The sequence below is a fragment of the Cricetulus griseus genome, chromosome X (assembly GCF_003668045.3).
Source record: "Cricetulus griseus strain 17A/GY chromosome X, alternate assembly CriGri-PICRH-1.0, whole genome shotgun sequence".
In the NCBI taxonomy this organism is placed as follows: Eukaryota; Metazoa; Chordata; class Mammalia; order Rodentia; family Cricetidae; genus Cricetulus; species Cricetulus griseus.
In genome coordinates this window covers 36,947,635-36,973,116 of record NC_048604.1, presented here as the reverse complement: position 1 = coordinate 36,973,116, position 25,482 = coordinate 36,947,635, and the positions used below count along the sequence as shown (strand labels likewise).

General features: G+C 37.6%; 1 protein-coding gene across 10 annotated transcripts in view; it reads left to right on the top strand.

Moving 5' to 3' along the window:
- Positions 1–25,482, top strand: part of Pak3 (p21 (RAC1) activated kinase 3) — a 256,170-nt gene that overhangs the window by 117,367 nt on the left and 113,321 nt on the right. Inside the window, exon 3 of one of the 10 annotated variants that reach the window (XM_035449830.1) lies at positions 22,299–22,416. The exons of the other annotated variants lie outside the window; for them this stretch is intronic. The gene's annotated coding sequence lies outside the window, so the exon portion shown is untranslated. The remainder of the gene's footprint in view (positions 1–22,298; positions 22,417–25,482) is intronic. 10 annotated transcript variants of the gene reach the window in all.

The following is a 25,482-nucleotide window of genomic DNA, read 5'->3' as shown; positions in this document are numbered from 1 at the left end:
GGACAAAAGAAAAAAACAAAAAGACATAAAGGTAGGAAAGAAATTATTGGGGAAGGGTGGTGGATAGGAGAGGGAGGGAGATGAGAGAATGTAGGGAAGAACAATAAAAAAGCATTTGTGTGTGGGTGTTTGTGTGTGTGTGTGTGTGTGTGTGTGTGTGTGTGTGTGTGTGTGTGTGTGTGTGTGATTGCCAAAGAACAAAATTAACCTTTAAAATGTTTGTATGATTTGGAATTAGAAAGAGGAGAGAGAAGATCAAAATCTTTGTAAGGGTCCTATTTTGGCCCTTCCCTCTTTGTTTCTCCACATGCCAAAGACAGTCATCTGCTGCTATCCAAGATTTTTCACACCTTTAGTCAACTCTTGTTTAGTATAGTAATCCTACAACAAAGAATATTCATCTAGTCACTGGTGTGATCAAATGTTAAAATCCTAAATAGGTGTCTGCCTGTTGAGAAAGAGCCAGCATCCTGACCCGTCTCCCATGTGACCTGTTCTGAGTAGCTGTTTGTCAACTTGACATGAGCAAGAGCTATCTGGGGAGTGAAACCTCAGCTGAGAAACTGCCTCTGCCAGATTGGCCTGTAGACAAGACTGTAGGATATTTTCTTGATTAATGATTGATGTAGGAGGGCCTAGGTCAGTGAGGACAGTGCTACCTCTGGGCAGATTTTTCTGGATGGTATTAGAAAGCAGGCTGAGAAAAACATGGGAAGCAAACCAGTAAGCCATGGCCTCTGCTTTAGTTCCTGCCTCTAGGTTCCTGCCTTGGCTTCCTTTATTAAGGGATTTTAACCTGTCAACCAAATAAACCCTCCCTTCCTCAAGTTCCTTTTGATCATGGTGTTTTATCACAGCAATATACAGAAAAGTAAAACACTATCCTCCTCCCAATATCTGCCATAAATCTTCAGCCTTAAATCTGATCCCCTACCCTTGGCAAATCCCTGGAACACCTCATAATCGAACACTGAGGAAATAATGCCTGCTCCAGAATCTTGTTCCAATGTTTGCATTGATGGGTAAGTGCCCACGCAACATCACTTGCTAAATATTTCATGTATCATCCTCTTCTGTAACCACTATACCAAACATACAGCTTTCCAAGAATGATTGCCTAAATGTGCCTGATACTAGGTAAATGTCTATCAAGCCAGGATGAGCTCCATCACTTGGTACACATTGTGAAATACCCCTGTGTCCACTACCACACTCTGCACTTACATAGACTTTGTCTTGAGGCAACTTTACTACTGGTATTTACCAAGCACTGCATAGCATATGGCAGGTTACAACTGTGCCTTCCTATTGGCCGCTTTCCTCAATGCTGTGCCAAAACACTCGACAGAAACTAAAGCATTGATCTAACTAATATTTATCAATAAAAATTAGGAGTCAAATATTGGGGTAAGAACCTGAAAGATTAGAGAACAGAGAGCAGGTGCCAATTGTTTCCGGTCTCTTCCGTTTCTCTGTCCAAAAAGGCTGTGATCCTCTCTCTGCCCTGCGTTACTCCTTCCAGTCTCCTCTCTACAGTCCTCCAAATCTCTATGGTTAGCTCTGCCTTCTGACTCCAAGCAAGCTTTATTTGTCAGAAAACAATCAAAATATTACACAACAAGAAATAACTTAATGAAAAAAATATGCTTGTATTTGCTTCTGACTTTAAGAGCTTGCTTTGTGTACCTGCTTTGTCAGATATGATGATTAATGTAGACTCTGGTTAGGGATCAGCTCATACCACATGAAGAGCAAGTATGGTATTGCTCCAGTTATTATTGTTCTGGATGATTTCAAGGATCTGTCAATTCTTGATATTTTGGTGGAGAAAGAATGTCCTAATGTGGACTGTTCAGAAATTGCAGGGGGGGGTGTCTCACACTAGGGACTGATGCTACATCTAAGATAGAGTTGGGTATAGTCTATCACACAGTTGAAGGCATGGTGATGGGAACATGAGGTATTGGTCACATTATGTCCACAGGCAAGAAGCAGAGATAGTGAATCATGAATGCTGATATTCCTTTTGCTTTCTCTTCCTTTTTTTTTTTTACACAAGTACCCCAACCCAAGGGGTAGAACTACCTCTAGAGTGAGCCTGTCCTCTGCCAATAAACCTCTCTGGAAATGCCCTCAAAGAAACAATCTGAGTTATGCCTCACAGGTGATTCTAAATCCAGTCAACTTGGCATTGGAAATTAACCAGCATGCCTTCTCTGCATTTACAAACACTGCCTAATATCCTTGACATCCTATGATCTGATCAATACATATTACCCCAACACGAAGAAATAACTTACAAGGTCATGGCATTCATAGAGTCAATACCAGTTCTTCCCAGATGAGAGGAGCTATAAATAGATCCAGTTCTAGCTGGGATGTAGTGCCAGTCCAGAACATTAGGCAAGACTTAAGGGCAAACTCCCTAATACTATGTACAATAATTCAAGCAACCTTCTAATAAGAATCAGATATAAAAACCCCTCTCACTCAACAGCAACAAAAATCTCTAGAATTGACAGACCCATGAGATCACATGGGATAATAAGGACCACACCTGTTGTTTATGTAGCATGACTTGATCCCCGACTAGGCCAGAGTTCACATCAACCATCAAAGTTGCTTGACAATTACATAAAGCCACTTCTCACACCCTGAAACAAACATAGCTGACCCAGGGTACTGGAATCAAGACACTGAAAATTCTAAATAGAGTCTTGAGGGAAATGATAAGATGACCAAGAGCCCCTGAAGCACCATCTATTTCATAAGACAACCTGAAAATGGATCAATGGTGTATTGTACCATTCCTCACATTCATCTCCACCCCCACTCCCATTACCTTTCCTTATATCCCTTCCCAGTAACTTCTTTATTCGGTATCTGTCTTCTTTATTTCCCTCCTCTTTTCTCCCATTTTTTCACATCATTATTTCCACTCTGTCTTAGCTCACTCACTGCTGTACCGTTTAATTACTGTAACTTTGATGTTTTCCTAGTCACCTTTAGGCCAGATGAGAATTAGGCAACTTCTGTTTGTTTGTTTGTTTTGTTTTTTTCCAGACAGGGTTTCTCTGTGTAGCTTTGGGGCCTATCCTGGCACTCGCTCTGGAGACCAGGCTGGCCTTGAACTCACAGAGATCCACCTGCCTCTGCCTCCCGAGTGCTGGGATTAAAGGCGTGCGCCACCAACGCCCGGCTGAGAATTAGGCAACTTCTAAAGTACTGCCTAACCTCTGCCAGCAATTTTGTTTGCTATAGGCGGAGTTTTTTCCCAGAACCAGAGCGGACTGAGGAACCAGATTGGATTGCAGAACAAAAGCCCCTTTCTCTAGTTAGCAATGGAGGTATCATATTAGAAAAAATGCTGATTTAAAAATTTCTGAATATGTAACTTTGGTTTCAAGCTTTAATCAGATATTTAAATAAACATAACTCATTGTAGTTTATGTCTTTTGAACCTTTTTCTACTCCTCGGTTTCTCCTTTCATTATGTGTCATCTATTGGTTTCTGTTCCTGTATGCTCTAGTCACAATAAATCCTCCTTCTCCTCCGTCAAGTTTTCAGTCATACATTTGGTATGTTTTATAACTTATATTGTTTATTTTAATAATTTGTCCTCTATATTTACATATATGTATAGAAGCCTACACAGACTAGTATTTTCTCTTAGATTTATGCTGAAATGCTACATATTCTGCAATTTTCTTTTTCTGTAGACATTTTCTTTAAGTTCTTATGTAGTTCATGCATTGCTGTCATTACCAGAGAATCCCTCTACAAGACTACAATGCCAATGGGTTAGTAAAGGCCTAGAGATAAACCAAGAGATGGTTTCAGGGTCCAGCACCTGCTTTGTTGTATGTGAGCTACTACTTATATACTGGAAGACTATGGAGGGTGACAGGTTGGCACATTACCTTAGATCAGACAGTGAACGCTCACACCACCAGGGTCTCTATGCAGAAGATGCCCGTTAAATGAGACATGGAGAGTATGGACTCATCAGCCAGCCATGTGGCGACTACTCAACTACTTCAGAATTCAGTGTTCTGCCTTCTGGGAATTCTCAGGAGCATCGTGTGCCTTGCTTCCCATTTAGAAATGCAGTGTACCAAGTAGGCTGGCCACCAGGTCATGCCTGCATTTTCTCCTACATGCATGGGAATTTCTGCATGCCATGATACATTATGGATAATTTCAATTTATGTGCCCATTCCCTTAATTTTAATAAACATAAAGGTTGTTTCCACAATTCTGTTCTTATACTGTTTGTGAAAACCTTCGTTTATGTAATTGAATTTTCTAGTATATATACAAATAGTAAGAAATGCTGGATCATAATAAAATTCCCCTTCTTTTATTTTAATAAACATTGCAAAATCACATTCCTAAGTAGTTTTCCAAATCCAAAGACCACTAAAGTATAGAAATGTACAGAACTTCCTAATTAGTTTTAGTCTTTAATTGTGAAAATATTCAAACCCTAAAACAATAATTTATGAATAGCTACATCATTCATCTCTAGCTCTAAAATACTGTTTTCCATGCTTGTATTATCTATCAATCTATCTACCCATGATCTATCTGCCTCTTATATGTCTATCTATATCTATATCAGCCCATCCATTCATCCATCCATTTTCTATTCATCTATTTTAGTTGCTGAACCATTTCATAAAAACTGTAATTATTATGACTCAATTTTGTAGTATTGGGGATGGAACCCAATGCTTCATGCATGTTAAACACACATTATTCTATGAGCTATATCTCTAGGCTAATGTCATGAATCTTGACCCTTAAATACTTTATCAAGCACTCCTAAAAGTAATGACATTATAATATATAAACACAATTTATCTTCATACAATATCTTATCACATGTATAAAATTAACAGTAATTTCCTTATTCTTATACAATTTAATATCCACTTCACTTTAAAATTTCCCCAGATGTCACAAAATGTCATTTTAATGTTTTATTTTGACAACCAAGATTCAGTCAAGTTTAACTAATTGAATATTTTATAAAGATGTAATTGAAGTATCAAAGGAATTCATAGTTTAAAATTTAACAGTACAGTGATATATTTTGTTTTATTTTGTTTGAGACAAATTTTTACTGTGTATTTTACCTCATGCTAGCCTAAACTCATGATCCTTATTCTTCAGTCTTCTAAATGGATCTTCCAACCTGAATCAAGTGAAAAACCATATATGTATGTTCTTTATTCCTTCTTTTGCTTAGCTATAGCATTCTCAGATTTTTGCCTATGTTATAAGTTGGTATTTTGTTTTATTCATTTTATGGATACTAGAAAGAACCCTGTATGGATATACTAAATTTTGTCATTTAAGTGTCTGTTGATAAACATTTTAGTTGCTTCCACTTTTTAGTTTCTATAAGTAATGTCTGTGAAGTTTTTGTGGGGACATACGTTTTCACTACTTTGAGCTTATATCTAAGAGTGTAACTGATATTTCCTGTAGTGGGTGCACCATTCACATTATCAGGAACCATTCAATTAGCATCACAGCTTTTGCAAACACTGCTCAAAACTTATTTTTCCAGGGCTCCAAGATGTCCCGGGAAGCAAAGGCACCTGGTGCCAAGCCTGATAACCTGAGTTTGATCCCAAGAACATTATTGGTAGAAGGAGAGAACCAAGTCCCAAAAGTTGCTCTGACCTCCACATATGTGCTGTGGAACGCATACACACACACACACACACACACACACACACACACACACACACACACGCCAAACAAAGAAATGAACAAACAACAAACAAACAATTAAACATTTAGACCTATAAAAATTTTCCAAGGGAGTGTTTTTATGTTTGATGTTCACTCTACTTCTCTCTCATTGTCATACATACATCAAGATTGTTTGAAATCCTCCATCAGAAGTTGCTCACTTTACTCTTCTATGATTCCAAAGTCTGAACTGTTTGAGGTTCTGCTAAGGAATCTCTGGAGGCAGGGAGAGGGAAATGGCCCACAAAATTATGGTAGGTAACCTCCAAAGTACTCTCTTGGTTCACCACAATGTTCTGCACTATAATGTTCCATTTACCACTTTCTCACATGAAATTAGAATGACTTTAATAAATTACATTTAATGAATTAAATAAAGTTATTAAATGAATTAAAATTACTGATAAAGTTTCCCACAGGAGTATGATGATGAACATTTTCATGAGCAATGTGAGTATTTGTATATATCATCACCCTTGAAATTTTTCAGGTATTTTGCTAGTTTTAGGCTACGCTATCATTTTATAATGACTTCTATGTGTTACTTAGCTATTTTAACCTAAATTCTTCCTTAGTATATGATTTACAAATATTTTCTTCTATTCTGTGGGCTATGATTTAATTTTCTTTATAATATCCTCTGGCACAGAAGAGGTTTTTTATTTTAAAGGTTTTGTGAAACCTCATTTGTTTGCTTTTCTTTTAGTTGTTTATAATTTTGCGAGGGACTAAATTAGATGTATAGTTTAATTAATTTAGAGTGTGATGTATCTTAGTATCAAATCTACTTCATGAAAATGGACTTCTTTCCTCACTCATTCTTTTAAAAATCTTTTAAACAATGTTTTGCTGTTCTCATTTCTGTGTGCAATGCTTTCATTCCTCTTGGCTTCAGTCATTCTTAACTAATTTATTCTTTTCATACTATTTTAAATGGAAATTATTTTCAAATTTCAGTATTTTAGTATTTATTACCAATTACAGAAATATGGTTGTTTTTATATTAATCGTGTATCCTACAATCTTTCTGAATTTGCTTTCTTTTCACACTAATTTTTAGTGTTCTTTTGGGGAGTGCTCTATATGTAAAATTGTGTCATCTATCAATATAGACGAAGTAGCACTACTTCCTTTTCAATATGGATGTGCTTTGTTCTTCTGCCCCATTGCCCTGGATAGAACCTCCACTACTAAACTAAAAATGAATGATGAGATCAGACACTCAGGTTTTGTTTTGGAACTTAAGGGAATTCATTCTGTCACTCGTCATTATGTTAGCTTTGGGTTTTTCAAAGGTGGGACAGTTTCCTGCCATTTCTAGTTTTTGAACACCTTCTAATCATAAATGTATGTGGGAATATTGTTGGATATCCTTTTCTGTATCTGTTGAGATGATCATGTGGGGTTTTTCTTTTTACTCTACTAACAATGATAAAATTCTAGAAGGTAAATTGATTTAACCTTGTGTGTTTAAATAATCTTGTATTCCTGATATTAATAGCATGTGTGCATACTTAATAATCCATTTTATAAGCTTCTCAAATTTCTTGACAATTTTTTATATTTGCACTTATCAGGGGCCCTAGTAAATAGGTTTCCTTTCAGTGGTATCTTTATCTGGCTTTAGTATCATTGTAATATTTTCCTTAAAGAATTAGAAGAAACCAGGGTTGGGGGTGAATGGCTGTAACTTAGTACTGGAAAGATAGAGGCTGGAGCAACACAAGTTCAAGATTGTTCTCAACTGTAAACCAGTTCAAGCTCAAGCTGGCTTAAAAAAAAAACCACCTGGTTAAAAAAATAAAGAAGAAAAGAAAAAGAAGGAACGGAGTGGGGGAAGAAGAGAAAGAAAGGATCTCTCTTCAGGTTTGGTAGTTAATTAATGGTTAGTGTGTATTCTTTAAACACCCTGCAGACTAAATCACTGAAGCATCCTTGTCCTTTTTCTTAGGAGGTGTTTTAATTATTAATCCAATCTCTTTATGAAAGTCTATTCATATTTTCTAGTTCTTTAGTCAGCTTGATCAACATAGCATTTTATGGCATCTTTTTAGTTTGTATTATTCTAAAACTATTACCACCCTTTCCCTATCATATTCACTTACACATTTAAGTGGATCACCAATTTGTTACATACAGTATGTTAAAACATCAAGGTTCTCATTGATTTGAGATGCCAACTATACACTAAATTCTTAAATACACATGCTCAAACTTTTTGTAACACTCCATTGATTTATTTTAATCTAGTCTTATAAAAATACACTTAATTACTCATATGTACAATATGCTTTTATATCTGTGAGGAAAATGTGTTATCTATTTTTTAAGTGATCTTGGCTATGCTTACACATTCATTTTTCTCTAAAATTTTAGAATCAGCTTGTCAAATCTCATGAAATATCTCTTGAGATTCAGAATCTCATTATGTTCATCTTGTAAGATTACTTCTGTGAGAATTTATAGCCTCACTATAATGAGTCTTCCGCCCATAAACAGGTTCTTTCTTATGCTGTTCAGTAAATTATAGTTTTCGTCACAAAATTTTATCATTTTTAGTAAAGGCTATTACCATTTTCAGAGGTTTTTCTTGGTATTGTAAGTGATATTTTTCAACTGTACTTTTGAATTGATTGTGATAATGTATAGAAATTTATTATCATTGATATATGAGATTTATATCCAGTCACTTTTGAAATTTTTGGTGAACTATGGGTTTTGAATAGTTTTTCTTTAAGTCTAATTTCTTTCTCTCCTTTTCCCATATGTAGTAGCTATTAATAATCACCTTTTTCTTCTATTTCATCTTGATGAATGTGTTTTGAAATAATCAACATTAAAGTATTTTGTTCTCTGTTTCTAATAGATAGGTGTATTGAGATGACATTCCTAACTCCAAAACAATGTTTGTTAAGTCTTCAAAATATGGTGTACTGATTATGCCTCCAATCGGAGGACCAGATTTCATACTCATTTGGAAATAACACAGAGCTAGAAATTTCAGTTGAATTGAATTGTGAGAAGATGGAACCCCATGACCGAAGCCAGACATCCATGAGATCTAGAAACAAACAATTTTCTCAAGAGCTCTTTGCATAATGCCCAAATCCCACCTGCAGAAGTAAGACTGGGCTTCTTGACACAGAAGAATAAGAGAGGGGCAGAGTCCTTCTATGGACTTTGTTCCCTGCCTTTGTTTAACATGTGATTTGAGAACAGAAGAAGAGCAAGTGTAATTTGTTTCACCTTCAACTCACTGCCATTGTTCATAAAATTATCTTATTTTACCTGCTACTTTGGGAGAGAAAATTCATTCCATTGAGATTGCCATCCTCATCATGGGAGCCACTGGCTAGGGTCGATTGGATTTTCTCTTTCTGTGCTTTGCTGTTTATAGTTCCATATGGCAGTTATACACTTTGCTACTTGAAGAAAGTTCTTGTTTCTTACTCTAGCATGGAAAAACTTTTAGTGGAAAGCAAATACTTAACAGGTAAGGTCTTCAAATAGATCTGGTGCTGCATTTTGGGGAATAATTAAGAGGAAGAATGGAATGATGTGTTCCTCAGTTTCATTACAGTTACTGAGAAAGCATCAGTTCCCACAAGGTTAAATTATAGTATCACTCTCTTTCTTCATGCATAAGCTGAGCTGCATCATTTAATTTATGTGTCAACTTTCTGTCTACAAAGTAAAAATAAAATTCATTAATTATATCAAACTTCATTGTCATGATTAATACAGACATACATAAAACATTTAGCCAAAGGTCCAGATAAGTTAAGGGTTCATAAAAAATATCTGATATATATCAGAAGCCTTAGAGAATGAGAGGGTAGAGATACTTTTTGCGATCTTGTATATATTTGTCTCAGGTGACTTGCAAGCATACACCCACTAAATGACTTGAATCTAACTAAAGAGAAGCATGATTTCTCAGAAAGACCTTCAGTAGCCTTCAGTTTCTGTTCCTGTCATCTCTTCTTTTTTTGTTTCTTTTTTTTATTATTAAATTATTAATATTTTTTCTGTCATCTCTTCTTGAAGGAAAGTGTAGGTACTTCTTGTAAATGTAGTAACTCCTAACACATAAAAAGAAGCTGTAGACCCCTCAACACTGAGGCACATAGAGAATGACAAATTACCTGATGAATCCTAAGAATGCCTCTTGAATTCCTGAACACATCTGCAATTTGTCTGTCTTCCCTGGATTTTACCTGGGAGAAAATGAGCACAATTTGGCAGTACTCTTAACTACCACATTTCCTAGCCATGTGCCTAGAGCTCTGCTTATCTGTTTCCTGTTCTCAACATCAGTTCCTTGATTGCTTAATGAGGAAACATTACATGCTACATATAATTTTGTCTCTAACGTAACCCTACTTTGACCAGTCTATCTCCTCACAATGTAGGAACATTTTCTTAATTTTAGACAAAAGATGACATGGGAGTCATAGCTCTTTCATTAGAACTGTTAGAAGGAAAATCAGACCACTTTTAAACAATGGTAATAATGTTTAATTATTGCTGTTTGCTGGCTACATAGTATTTCAGAGAGAATACTGCTAAACAGATTGTGTATTGCATAATTTAGTCCTTCCAACAAATTAAACTATATTACTATTAAACTCATCTGTCTAAATTATGGGGAAAAATGAGGCTGAGTGGTTAAACAATTTGCTCACAGTCTCACAGGGTTTAAAAGTTTCTGTTGTTAGTATGAAAGAGCTATTTTCCTATCATGTATCTAGGGAACCAAACTTGGATTGTCAGGCTTGTGTAGCAGGGGCTTTGCTCACAAAGCCAAGTGTCCTCCCTTCTCTTATTTCTAAAATCACATTGGTACCTATTGTTACAACTGTTTGTCTTCCTGAAGATATTTACTGTACCTTCTGTCTTCTTATTAGCACTTACTTGAGTTTTTACTTTTTAAAACAATTTTAGCTTTATGCATCAACTCTAATTCATTTGTTTTCTATTTCTCCATTTTCTGCTTTTATCATTATTAATCTTTGCCCTACACTTCACCTGGGTTTGATTTATTGCACTATTTATAACTTCTGGAATAGATAGCTTAGTTAATTTATTTTGCATTTACTTTTATTTCATAATAAATGAATTCAAAGCCATATGGTTTTTTGCTGATTATGACTTTGCCTGCATCTAAAAGATTTTGATATGTACAACTCCCATTATCATATTAATATATATGTGTCTTCAGCTCAAGAGTTCTTCAGAAGGGTATTTATGTTTTAAATTTATAAATGTCTATCAGGATAGGCCTGTGTGAATGGGGAGTGGCACAGTTGGCTATCTTTTCATTGCTGATTTCTAAATGGTATTTGAGTCCTGCATGGCTGATTTCCATGTTTGTATTCTCAGTCAGTACAAATGCTAAGCGTCCATCCTGCATGTGTGTGTGTGGCGGGGGGGGGGGCACGTCAGCCTGTTTATTGAATTGAAGGAGACTGGAGTTTTGTATTCTGTACCACCTAAAAGTGGACGCTTGAAAATGAGGGAAGTGAAGCAAAATGTCAGTGTGAAAAGGTCAGCTGGCTTGCTTACAGCAAAGCAGCCCTCCCTTACACAGCCTTCACCTGGGGTGGGAAGAGGACACTTGCTCTTTCAGCCCTGTTTGCCAGGCATCATAGGCACTATTTAGTCTTAAAATATCTGGCTAGCTTTCAGAGACCTAGCTGTTTGTTTATGGTGATAGTTCATTTGTCATATGTGATTGAGGTAGGAGAATCTTCAGTAATTTTCTAGATTTAAAAACAAATAATCAGTGCACACTGAAAGGGTCATATCATCCATCTAGTCCATAGAGGCTAGGATTTCTGATTAATTAATCTGACAGGCAATGCTTTTACCTTCCTCCTCTTCAAACACACTGTCTCCATAACGAAAGAGTTTATAATCTGATACATTACTCATATTTCTTAGCAAAATAAGAAAAGAGACAAGATACATACATGTCCAGCTCAGCAGTTTAGATGAGTGTTTCATCTCCCTTTATACCTCATATATAGGAATGCACTGTCACTGCCTTAAAACTCAGAGCCCTGTTCACTCAACTTTGGAGTGCAGCTGCCATCTTATTCCTTTTATATTATCTACCTCTTCCAACTTCTCTGCCAGTCCTCCATCGCTGCCTTGTACACCCTGATAATGGTGGCTTTTAATTTGTTTCACAAATGAATAGGGCTGCTACTACCCCCTAACTAGAGATGCAGAACCATGTTTCATTTGCTTGCATCCATTGTGTTTAATTGTCCTGATTCCTTGACAACCTTTTACTGGACTCCTGTAGACTGAATATGACTGTCTTCTCCTCATTTTCTGTGTCACTAATGACAGTGCCAAATAAAATGGCACCTAATACTGAGGTCCTTTAACATCTCTGCCAGATATTCCTATGCAGTGTATTTGATGATCAGTTAGCCCTTTCCTTTTTATGGTCAATTTTCTGCCTGTGGGAGCCATTACAATATGATTTCATTTCCGATGAATTCCCAAACAAAGAAACAGACCCTCTGCTGAGATTCCAAGGTGGTTGCAATAACCCAGAGCTGCTGTGAAAGCCCCTATCTTCACATAGCTCATTGTGATCGTGTATATGGGCAAAGCAGGCTGATCCTGAATTGTGTGTGCACTTGTACTGTTTCTAACTTCCAATGGTTGGGATCATGTATCTAGACTACGGCATGCTTCAAATGGAGACATCCAATCTTTCTGAAACTGAGTTGCACTTGCTACAGAAATAACTTTGCAACAGGAAAAATTTCCAATTCAGTAGAATTTGGGGAAGGAATGAAAAGGAAAGATTTTTTTTAAAACCGAAGAGTATCTAATGTTACAGACTTTGCATACTTACAATGTTCACTATAAAAATATTTTTAAAATTAACAGTGTTCACTATAGCTCTCAAGCAACTCTTTCAAGTGAGTCCTAAAGGACTGGAATGATGGCTCAGTGGTTTTGAGCATATACTACTCTTACAAAGATCCCTAGTACCTATAAGTGGCTTACAACTTCTTGTGAGTCAAGGTCCAGGGGAGTTGGACATTGTCTGTTGGCCTTTGTGGGCAGCAGCAGTCATGTGCACAAACCCACACAATGCATATATACAGATACCTGTCTTTAAAAATAAAAATCTCAAATGAGTCATTTATCTAAGACATGAAAGAACATGATGCTATATAGTAGTTAGCTATTCCTTTTACTGGGAATGCTATTTATATCCCCATTTTATAGATGAAACAATTGAGGTTTACAGATAAAAGTGCTGTTCTTCCAGTTTAATGTGAAAATACCACACCTGACTCTATGCCTGTTCATAGTTACACCACTCTTTTGCATTCTGTCTTGGCTACTGCTTTGATCTCAGAGTATTCTCAAAAGAGCACAACCACACTGTTACATGCTGTGCCCCTGGTGGGAAGAATTTTCACCTGCAACACCCATAATTGAGGGTGGATCTGACTCACTCCTGCTTGCCTGTTGAGAATTGTTGTATCCTTTTAATGAAGTGATACTTTCACAAGCCTTTGGAGCTGCATGTGGTTCTCTCACATGCAGCCTGTCATTTTCCTGACTCTTTGATGTCTGCATTAAATATTCTTTGAAACAGTACTTCATGAACAAATGTAGTCATCAGATGACTTTCTTAGTAATGGTGCTTGCATATTAGACTTTAGAATCTGTAAGTAGTCCAATCTAATAATGCAGCCTATTGTATGTTTATATCATTTAGGTGGATATTAAAGATGATTTTGAAGATGTCTTACATACAGGGATGGTTAATGCTCTTCAGATTTTCGGATTGAGGTACACATGTCCTAGAAATACTGTAGAGTGTAAATACCATGAACCCTTAGAAAAATAGTTCATCTCTGAATTTTCCCATTAGCTCTTTGCTAGTTTTCTAAAAGCAGGACTAAAACATGATCCCTCCCTCCAAAAATTTGTTTCTAAATGGAGAATTGTGACAAGTGGTATCAGCAAGGCATCTAAATAAGAAATGGATATATATTAATAAGGGGGGATATCTAGACACGGTCTGATTATGTGGTCTCAACTTTTCATGCCACCACCTGCCTTTGAACCCTCCTCCTGTATACTTATGCAGCCAAATTTATATACTAGAAATTATGTATTAGCTAGAATCATCTAGAGGAACAGAATCAACAGAATGTATACATGTTATTAAAAGGGAATCTCTAGATTGATTTACATAGTAGAGCTGGGTAGTTGGGTAGTCCAACAATGGCTATATCTATAGCCCAGGAAGGCAGGAAGCCTGGTTGCTGCTAAGTCCATGAAGCCGGATGGCTTAGCATTCTCAGTATGATTCCAAAAGCCTGATGTCCCCTTGAGAGTCACTGACTGCATATTAGAAGCTCCCCCAAAAAAACTGGAGTCTAGAGAAAATGGAGGAGAGCAACCATGACAGATGGACTTCTTTAGGAAGAGGTGAAGAAAGACAGGCACACACTGCTTTTACCTTAGATCTCTTTCCTTTTGGGCAGCCAATTCGAAGACACAAAATCCTCTCTGGAAATGCCCTCACAGACATGCCCAAAGGTGTATCTCTTAAACCCTTCTAAATTCTGTCAATTTGAAAAATCAAGATCAACCATCCCAACTTCAGGGAATTTGAAGTCAGAAAGCCTTTTATGTCTATAGCCATGCCACCTCAAATGTGCCCAATCTCATCTGAAAAGACCTTTATTCTGCTCCAGATAGCACCACTTTCTAGCTCTCTGGCCTTGGCTAAGCCTCTGAATATCTCCAAAAGTTAGTTTTTCTTATCCATAAAATTGGAGTAAAAAATCATTTCCTAGGCTCTTATCCAAAAGCCTTAAGGTCTAAATAAGTTTTATAATTTGGATTTATAAAAGAATTTTACAAATGCGGCAGATTGTATAATAATTTCTGTGGGATTAGAAACAGTATTTAGCCATCAATCAATCAATATTTCTTTCTTTTTTTTTTTTTTTTTTTTTTTTTTTTTGGTTTTTCGAGACAGGGCTTCTCTGTGTAGCTTTGGAGCCTATCCTGTCATTCGCTCTGGAGACCAGGCTGGCCTCGAACTCACAGAGATCTGCCTGCCTCTGCCTCCCGAGTGCTGGGATTAAAGGCGAGCGCCACCAATGCCCGGCTCACATCAATATTTCTAAAACAAAATATATGAGGACTTATACTATGTGTCTTATGTTCATCTACGACAGGCTTTTTCATGATGTTTGACAGGAAGTGGATGAAAGACTGACTTACAGAACTTTCTGGAATTTGTAATTATTGCCAATGGAATGTATATGTGTACCTGAACATACACATATGTGTAGGAAATTTCATGTCCAATGTCAATTGAAACTCCAACATTGTAAGAAGTTACTACCCTAGTTTATTTGTAAGATCACCACTACCATGGCAAGAACCACCACTACTCACACTGCAAATCTGCTTCTGTGAGATGGTATTTGGGTGGCAAAAGTCTCTATTAGAAGGAAGACAAGGTCAGAGAGACAAAGCTGTGGGGATGAAAAAGTGTTAAGGCAGAACATTATTGTACATGTTTTCCAGGTTCAGTTTCAGTGCCCAGATGACAAAGTGTGGCAAAAAATTGAAATGGGCATGCCCAGTGTTATGAGTTGGACCCATCAGTGCCTTTTACCAAAACCACCAGTAGGGAAAGCAACGTTTAGTTCTTACACCCAGAACTAGCTTCCATTTTCCTTTAAGCAGAGGTGCTGATTTGATTGGTCCTGGAGTGGAAACTTTCATTGCAAATATGAGCTTCATCAAATGAAAGTAAACATACAACATGCCCAAATTTATTACATACATACAAAAGAAGTTCAGAGAGGGAACCTTATAGCAATAATGCATACATCATAAAAGAAGATCTCTGATAGACAATCTAACATCATACCTCAGTAAAACAGAAAAAGAACAAACTAAGCACAATGCACAAAAATCAAATAACAGAGTAGCAGAAATACACAAAAACAATGGGAATAATAACACAAATTGATCTTTTAATTTTTATTTCTTAATAAAATATGTGTGTGCCTATTACATGACTGTGTTGTACATGTGTGGTGTGTGAGCATGGGTCTGTGTGCATGGATCATGTGTGGAGGCCATAGGATGATGTTAGTTGTCCTGGTCTATCACTGCCTATCTCATCTCTTTAAGAAGGCCTGTCACTGATCCTTGAGCTAGGTCGGCAACCAGCGAGCACCATTGATCCCCTGGTGTCTTCCTCTGCTTTGCTGGTGCTACTGGTGCACATATTGGCACAGGTAGCTTTTTATTTTTTAGCATGGTTGCTAGGATCTAAACTCAGGTCCTACACTTGCATAGCAGTACTATAACCCAATGAGACATCTCTTCTGAGTTTTGTTTTTAGATTGAGAAATGACGTACCATTGGGTAGGTGGGGTAAGAATCTGGGAGGGGTTGGGTAATGAATATGATCATAATGTAGAAAACTCATAAAGAAGAAGCAAAACATTCAAAATAGTAAAGAAGATGAACAAACTTTTAGTTACACTAGGGAAAAAAAAGAGGATATTAACTAAAACTCAGAAATTAAAGAATAGAAATTAAAACTGGCATCACAGAAATACAAAGGATCTTAAGATGTATCCTTATGACCAGGACCTATCCCTGGTTCATGAATTGGCTTTTTAGAGACCTTCCCTATGGTGAGATAGCTTGCTCAGCCTTGATGCAGGGGGAGGGGCCTGGTCCTGCCTCAACTTGATACGCAAGACTTTTTTTGACTTCCCAAGGGAGGTCTTATACCCTCTAAGGAGTGGATGGGGATGGGATGGGGGGAGTTGGCAGAATGAGAGAAGGGGAGGAAGGGGGGACTGAGGTTGGTATGCAAAATGAAAAAAATTTAAAAGATGTACCCTTATATGTCAGGAAATTGGGTAAGCTAGAAGAAATGAACACATGTCTAGGCATATAAAACCTATCAATGCTAATCACAAAGAGGGAAATATGAACAAAGCAATAATGATTAAAAAGATTGAAAAAGAAATAAAATCTCTGACCAAGAATTTTCCATTTTGATTGATTAGAAGGATAGGTACTAGTTAAATGTTCACAACACCAAATGCATTTCACATATTCAATGAGGTTAGTCTGCTGGTAGTAGATTATCAATACTAAAAAAAAAATAACTTTGGGAATTTGACATTTCACTCCTGTCAAGTTCCCAAAGTTATTTAAAAAAAATGGGAGGGGTTCTAAAATTTGGATGTAACCAAAACACGAAACAATCAAAGAATTCTTGATTAGAAATAACAGAGATAGAGACACCATGTTACCTGATTTTAAAACATTCTATGAAGCTACATAATTAAAACAGCATAGCACTATGAAGCCAAGAAATCAATAAACATGTTTAAGGTCCATTAATTTCTAATGCCAATAGATTCCAATAACATACTATGTGGAAAGGACATCTCTTCTTAAATGATGCTGGGGAAACAGGATATCTACATGCAAAGATGTGTTTGTTTGTATAAGAATGACCCCAAGGCTCATATATTTGAATGCTTAGTCACTAGGGAATGGAACTGCTTGAAAGGATTAAGAGGTGTGGCCTTGTTGGAAGAAGTAAGTCATTTTGAAGTTTTAAAATCCCAATGCCTGCATGCTGCCATGCTCCCTGCCATAATGATAATGGGCTAAACCTCTGAAACTGTACACAGACTTCCATTTGAGTGCTTTCTCTTATTAGAGTTACTCTGGTCATGGTATCTCTTCACAGCAATAGAATAGTGACTAAAATATTGCATTACATAGTCATATTTTGTCTTATATGAAAATCAAGATAAAGTAGATTAAAGTCTTAAAGATCAAACTTAAAACAGTAAAAGTACCAGAAGCAAACATAGGGAAAATGCTGTATGACATAGACTGAGGAATGAGTTTTTTTAAGCAACATTAACAAAAGTAGGGAAATGAAATTATATCAAACTAATAGTAAAATAAAATAAAACTTCTGGACAACAATAAAGTGAAGAAAATACATATAGAAAAGAAGAAAATATTTGCAAATTTACATCTGATCAAGGTTTAACTTCCAATATATTTATAAGAAACTCAAGCAACTCAATAGTAAGTAAACAAATTACCCAATGGAGCATGGACAACTTGCCAGTGGCTACACCACTGCTGAAAATTACCCCTCGTCCATTAGCAACCATTACTGCCAACAGTTCCTCAGGGAGTAGTGGGCATCATAAGCTCCCTCTTCCATGATACAATGTTTTCAGCTCCTCAGGAAGTAGTGGGGACTTATGAGCTCCCCCCTTGTACATTAGAATGTTGACATGCCCCACTTTGTGTATATATTTTACAGGTAATGACAGCTGCAATGAGTTCATGAGTATAATGGCCTTGCTATGTCCAAAAGACACCTTTTCGGCACTTCTTCCCATCCTCCAACTTCTACATTCCTTCTGCCCTTTCTTCTGTAATATTCCTTGAGTATTGTAGCAGGTCACCTAGTTGTCCCATTCAGTACCCACAAAGGTCACTTATTCTCAGCATTTTGACCAGTTCTGAATCTCTGTTTTTGACCATTGCTTATTGTTCACAGAAACTTCTTTGACCACAGCTAAGATCAGCACTAATTTGCGGGTAGAAAGATAAATATTAGAAAACAGTTTTGACAGCCTGTCTATTAAGCAAAGCAATAGCGGACTTCTCACCAGGTCTTATGGACTCTTCAGCCACGAACTTTTTTTTTTACTAGGTTTATAGTATCAGGAGCAAATTCTATTTTGTTTTTGTTTTTGTTTTTTCGAGATAGGGTTTCCCTGTAGCTTTGGAGGCTGTCCTGGAACTAACAGAGATCCGCCTGCCTCTGCCTCCTGAGTGCTGGGATTAAAGGCGTGCGCCACCACCGCCCAGCAGGAGCAAATTCTTTCCCATGAAACATTCTCTCCTTTGCCTCAAATCCAGTCAGAAAGTAGTTGGTTATTCCCATGTTGTCATCCTACTGTTGCTGTGGTGGACACATCTCGCCTGAAAGGTTGGTTTTGCAGCTTTCAGATTTCACAGCTAATCAAACTATTGATGACTTCCCCTGCCCCAGCAGACTGAATAGCGCCTTCCAGCCCTATGAAAGTTGACCAATGGGATAGAAGCTTCTAGTTGAGTTCCTGTTTGATTTCTCTATGTCCTATAACCCAAGTGTACGATTACTTCAGTAGTAGGGTCTTACTGTCTAGTGCTTCTGAGCACCTAGGAAGAATGGCAATGGCTTGTATTATTTTGGAGGCCTCTAGAGCCTCCATGATGAACAACTCATAGAATGGCAACTCATTACGGCACTGAGATTTTCAATTAATAACCTATGGGTTCTGGAAGCAGTGGTATCTACCCATGGAGGGCACCCCCCCCATTTAAACTCTTTTTAAATTATATTTTAAATTAGCTTATGAATATTTGTTTGTTGAGATAGGGTCTCAACATATAGTCTATCCTAGTCTCAAACTGACAGTCCTCCTGCCACTGTCTGCTAAGTGCTAGAATTTCGAATGTGTGCCACCATTTTCAGCTTGCATTTTGAGAGTATATTCAGCAAATTCAAAACGTGCCAGTGGAATAGCTGGTTAGTGCATTCAAATATGCACATGAAATGTCCAGCGTGGGCTATAATACAGTATAATGTCTGTCCTATATTTCTTGCAAGCCTATTTCCACTGTTTCCAGAATTAGCTGTATTTATAAGCATCTGAAGGGTTAAGAGCGGGGCCTGTTTCAGGAAAGCCAGCTTAATGGCATGCCACTCTATCACATATAACCTAATGTACTTGAAATATTATTGAGTCACTGGAGCTAATGAATTTTCTTACCTATGTACTCTTAAAGGGAAGTCATGAACTGTTAAATTAAATGACAATAAGCATGGGCTGTAAATGTTCATTCCCAATTGTGAGGCAACTTCAGATATGCACTATATAGCCTCTTCATCTTCTGCCCTTATTGATTTTTGTGTTGTACCCCAGTTCAAATTATTCATGTGATGTTGTTTCTCCCCCAGGTTGCTTTCTTGTGGTCTGCCTTCCTCTTTGTGATGTGGATGGATGGCATCTGTGGGTGTTTGAAAGAAAATGATTCCCATAGGGAGTGGCACTATTAGGAACTGTAGACACGCTGGAGTAGGTGTGGCCTTATTGGAGGAAATGTGTTACAGTGGGGGCAGGCTTTGAGGTCTCATATATGGTCAAGGTATACCCAGTGTGGTAGAGAGTTCACTTCCTGTTGCATGTGAATCAAGTTGTACATCTCTCAGCTCCTTCAGCACCTTGTCTACCTTCATGCCACCATACTCCCCATCATGGTGACAATGGACTAAATTTCTGAAACTGTAAGCAACCACCTCAATTAAGTATTTTCTTTCATAAGAGTTACCATAGTCATGGTGTCTCATCAGAGCAATAGAAACCCCAATTTAAATGACATCCAATTGTTTTCTAGTTCAGTACAGCAACTGATAAGCTCGGTGTCAAGCTTATGGATGTCTTACATTCAGACTATCTTGTGTTGACAAGTGAGTCCTCCAGTCTCTATACTTTTCTGTAATTTGTCCTTTTCATTCAGAAATTTTAGAACTATATCCTTTTGTGAAGTCAAGAGAGTATGAGGTATCTTGCATTTTGTTATGTACTTTCTTTATGTCTTTTGGTCCGAAGAATTATTTGAAAAAATATTTCCCCTTTCTTTGTGAGTTTTTCAAATGACCTATAAAGTAATTGGCCAAGTTCATTTCTCTGAATTGGCCAATATAGAAACACCATTCACCCAAATGTTCCAAGAAGAGTCTCCATAGAAGAAAATGTATTTGACATTTAGTATCAGTAGCATCTGATCTGTCTGCATTATTCTTGGATGTTATTTTCAAAACAGTCAGACTTGAAGGAAGTAGAAAAGGGACCAGTGGGAAGGGGAGAATGACAAATGTTTGTTTATAATTAGAGGGTGATATTATCAAAGGCCCTTATGTACATGTATGAAAATGTAATGAAATCTACTATTTATCCAGTTAATATGCACTAATGCTAACCATGAAAATATAATTATTTTAAAATAGCAATGCTGTTTTAAAAAGAAAGCACTATATCATAGCTTATCAAAGTCCCCAGGCTGAAAAACAGTTTTTCATTTCAGCCAGTCTGTTTTAATCAGATATCTGAGGATTGAGCTAAAATTGCTATGAGATTGTTCCCTGTCCCCACTGTCTCCTCCAGCCTTCTAAATGGGAAGGTATCAAAATTCAGGGCAGCAAAGACAGATGCTCTGAAACAAAGACTGGCCCAGACTACTAATATGGTAAAATTACAATTAACCAAAAACTGAGGGTCGTCATCTCTGTGAGGCACCTTAATATTTCTGTTTAATTAAAAGCCTTAGCTTGTTTTAAGCTTGTTGGAGTTGAAGAAAATTCTTCTGTACACATGGATTAAACAAGGAAGTCAGACTTTGAAACCTGAAACGTGTTGTAAGTGACTGAGGACCCTGGCTCTGTTGTGCCTGGAAACCAACCTTCAGGAGAGGGCAGAACTCTTTTGTTTGGTTGGGTTTTTCTTTGTTGAGACTGGAGTTCACTAAGTACCCCAGGCTGGCCTCAAACCTCCAATCTTTGTGCCTCCACCTCTTCAGTGTTGATGTCAGTAACAGTAGAGATGGAGGTACAGATCCACTCTATTGCTCCAGCAGCCTAAGAAGTTCCCTTAATCATTTAGGAAATTTGACTCAGACAGAACTAGATCCTTGGCTTCTCCACAGAAAGTTTAAGAGAGGTACATAGGCAAAATAGGTCATACCAAAGTCTGTGTATGGGTTTCTCAAAGGGAAGTCATATTTCATCCTCTTTAAAATAGTCACATATAGGATTTGGGCGGTTTTTCAAGTTATTACTTACATAAAAAGGGTCACTAAAGACTTTACATGAGATCAGAGATAGTCCTTAGACTGTACCTGACAAAATTACAACTAATAATAAGGTAAAAGTATAGAGATGTAGAGTTGGGCTATCTTGATTATAATGGCAATTAATTCTCGTATGTGAGATTCCCAGAAAATATCTGGGAAAGGAGTAAAGCCACACTTTAGGCCTCCAGTCTAGTTCATTACTATTTATCATAAAATACACACACACACACACACACACACACACACACACACACACACACACACACACACACACACAAACGGTAACTCTTATCTGTTGGCAATCTTACAGCAAATGCTAATTGGGTAGGAATTCTTGATTTTTAGATTCTTAGCTGGTGAGGGACTTTACCAACTCTAGAGTGAGGGACTGCTATGTCCAATGTAGTTTTCTATCTTTCTGTTCTGCCTATCTGGGTCTATAAGCGTGTGCCTTCATACCCAAATGCCAAGGATCTTCAGTCGCATCATTTGCCACTTGTCTTCACCAAGCAATCTTTTCCATGTTCTTCCCAAATGCCTGCAGTCACTCCTACATTTTCAATCTACACAGCTCATTCTTGGATCCAAGCGTCATTGCCCATTCCAGGAGGATCCTCTGCAAACAAGGAGATATCAGAAGAAAGCAAGAAATGAAGCTCTAAGACTGTGTCCAAAACAATGTCAATCAGGTTGTCTCCCTCCCAGACCCAGGAGTGGGTGGTGATTCACTGGGGCTTTTGGTATCTGAAAGATGTCTCTGGAAGGAAAAATAGAACATTGGAAGGAAAGATCACATATGGTTAGTAAGACCAGTCTCATTTTTTAAGGGAATAAGTGTATTGTGTTAGTTTTATAAGCAGTAGAAAGAATAGAATGATGCTGTTAGCCGGGGTGCAGGCAAGGAGGGAGAGGAAGGAGATAGATTCCTAAAATGTGGAATATACTGAAGTAGTTTTTTAAAAACAAGTCTAGGTAGTTTAGATTTTACTAAAAAATAATCAAAGAAGGGAAAGGACAAAAGTTTTATTTTTGAGATTGTCATTTATTTACAGTTTCTCCCATCCCTTTCCTCCCTACAAAATCTCCCCCACACCCCCTCCCAGCTCTGCTTCAAATTTGTGGTCTCTTCTTTTCATCAATTGTCATTGCATGCATATACGTATTTATATACCCTTATATATTCCCAAATATAACCTGTTGAGTCCATATAACATTACTTGTATCATGTTTTCAGGGCTGACCATTTGGCACTAGACAAACCAATTGGTGCTCTTTTCTGAGGAGGGCAACCTCTCCTGCTCCTAGCTCTCCTCAGTTGCCCCTAGAGTTGTGTAAGATTGAGGCCTAGTAGGCTTTTCCTCATTCAGATTAGCATGTTCTTCAGTGTCATCCTTGTTGAGAACGGAAGGAATTTGAAAGCTATGTGGAGTGTAGAATGGTATACTTTCAGAGGTGCCCCACCCCTTGAGGCAAATTTTAATAGAGCAAGCAAGGAGTGACAAACACTTAGTGCCTCTACTCTTACTAAGTTTCTTCTGATCATTTTAACTGGGGGTAGGGAGAATGCTTTCTGTGCCTTTCTCCTAAGAACTGAATTAGGGAGCGTGTGCTTTCAATTGGACAAAGCTGTGCTAGGAGTGCTTTCTAGCCTACAAGGGTGGTGAAAATTAAAAAGGGTCAAAGACAATCCTAAGATTAGTGAGAAAGTACACCCTTTCTACCCCCTGCCATCCACCAATCTCATTTACAAAGACGCCCCACATCTTTCAAAAGAGACCCGCAAATTACCATGGAAATCTGCCCCAACAGGCTGCGCTCCAGTCAGAGGAAGAGCCTTTGTTCACAGGGGTATGGGGGGGGGCGGCACTGCACCAGAGTGAACACTGTTAAGCCTCACTAATTCCCTGAAAAGGGGAAAGGCCAATCTTGATTTGTAAGAAGCTTGAATTTGAAAATATGCTGAGAGAAATGCCATGTTATTATTTCTAAAAAGCTGCAGTCAAACTGCTGGCTGCAGTCTGTGCATTGAGCTGCTGAGACTCTTAAGACCCAGAACAAACAGATAAGGGCTGTAATTAGCATATTGGTCATTTGAATGCAAAGTGCACTTAGAGTGGCGCTTAAAAACCGTATGTTAGCATACTCCCCTAGCAGGCTGTCACTTTTCTATGTATATAATATTAATTTGCCTAGCAACGGGCCTTATTCCCTTTTTGGCAGTAAACTTTAGCCTAGGAAGTAAGAATCTGGTAAATTTCCCATATTAGCAGCAGGAATGTACAAGGAATGTACAGATCTCAGGGATGTGGTGAGCTACTTTGAAAAAAAGTCACCATGTATATCTTTGAAATTCCTATCTAATTCTTAAAAGTCACCAGTTGCTTACCATTTAGTGTTTACTGACTAGACAATGTATGCATTTGAATGATCAAAAGAGCTGGGGGATGCAAAGGGTTTGAATACCCCTCCTCCACAATCGATCCCATAAAGGGAACACCAGAGAAAGACATTTGGCTCTAAGTTCCTGCTTTGTAGCAAAATAAGGATTGAACATGAGGTACAACAGGTGCTTAATTATGTAAAACACCAGCACATTGAAGTCGCCATCCATTAAACACATCTGTGATGGTCAGCCAATGCTGCCTGGGTATTATTAACTTTATTTTAAAATTCACATTTGAGATCACTTGATTTGAAGAGGGACTGAGTTATGTTTAGGAAGAGGGAAATGAAAGATGACTACAACTCTGATTTTACCCCATTATTCATGTGTGTTGCCATCACATGTGGTATGAGCTTTAAAGTTCAGCAAGCTATACGATAGATACAGTAAAGAAAAAGCTAGTGAAATCACAGAGAGGGAGGAATTTAAATGCCTGTCTCTTGAGAAAATTCCCCTATTCTACTTCGTGGCCCTGTAAAAGTCAGATACACCAAAAGGGAGATAGGGAGAGATTACCCATGAACCTCTTAGAGGAAAGATCAATCATCCTTAAGCAATGAAATCCCTAATGTAATGGTTCCCAAATTTTGCTGCACATTAGAATCTGAGAAGATTAGAACCTGAGGGGATTTTTAAAAGCCCAGATGCTCAGATATATGCCATCAAATTAAATGAGAACGTTTAGTAATAGGGCCCAGGCAGCAGCATTTTATAAAGGTAATTTCTCCTGCGCAATGAGGTTGAGAACCAGTGCCGGTAACACCTTTCTTCTTTATAAGCATTTATGTTAATCTTTCCAATTACCCTAAGAAGGAGGATTATATTTCACAGATGAGGAAAAGTTCAATGGCGCCAAATATGTTGTCCAGGGTCTTAAAGTTATAACACAATGAAACTGGAATTTGAATGTAGCAATTTAATTACAGAACCGGCAAGCTGAAATTTTATGCAACAGTGCTCTCCAGACTTTTGTCCCCATATCCAGCAGGAAGAGGACAAGCCCATGTCAGTGCACTGAGAATCTATTAGGGGGTCTGCTACATAAACCACACAGTTTTAGTTACACTGTGTGCTTCTAGGTACATTCAAGGAAATACAGCCAACTTCTGGTAAGTCTAATTGCCCTAGTTTGGTTGCCATTTCAGTTTGCTTTGTTGAAGCTTTATTAGCCCTAAACTACCAAAGACAAGACTATAGCTGGAAAAAAACCAGATTTCTTGTATGACTTAGTCATTGAGCATCCTCAGTCATAAATATCAATAACAAAGCAAGTCTGGGATCTCTAGTAGGAAGGTAGTAGTCACCTAAGGGA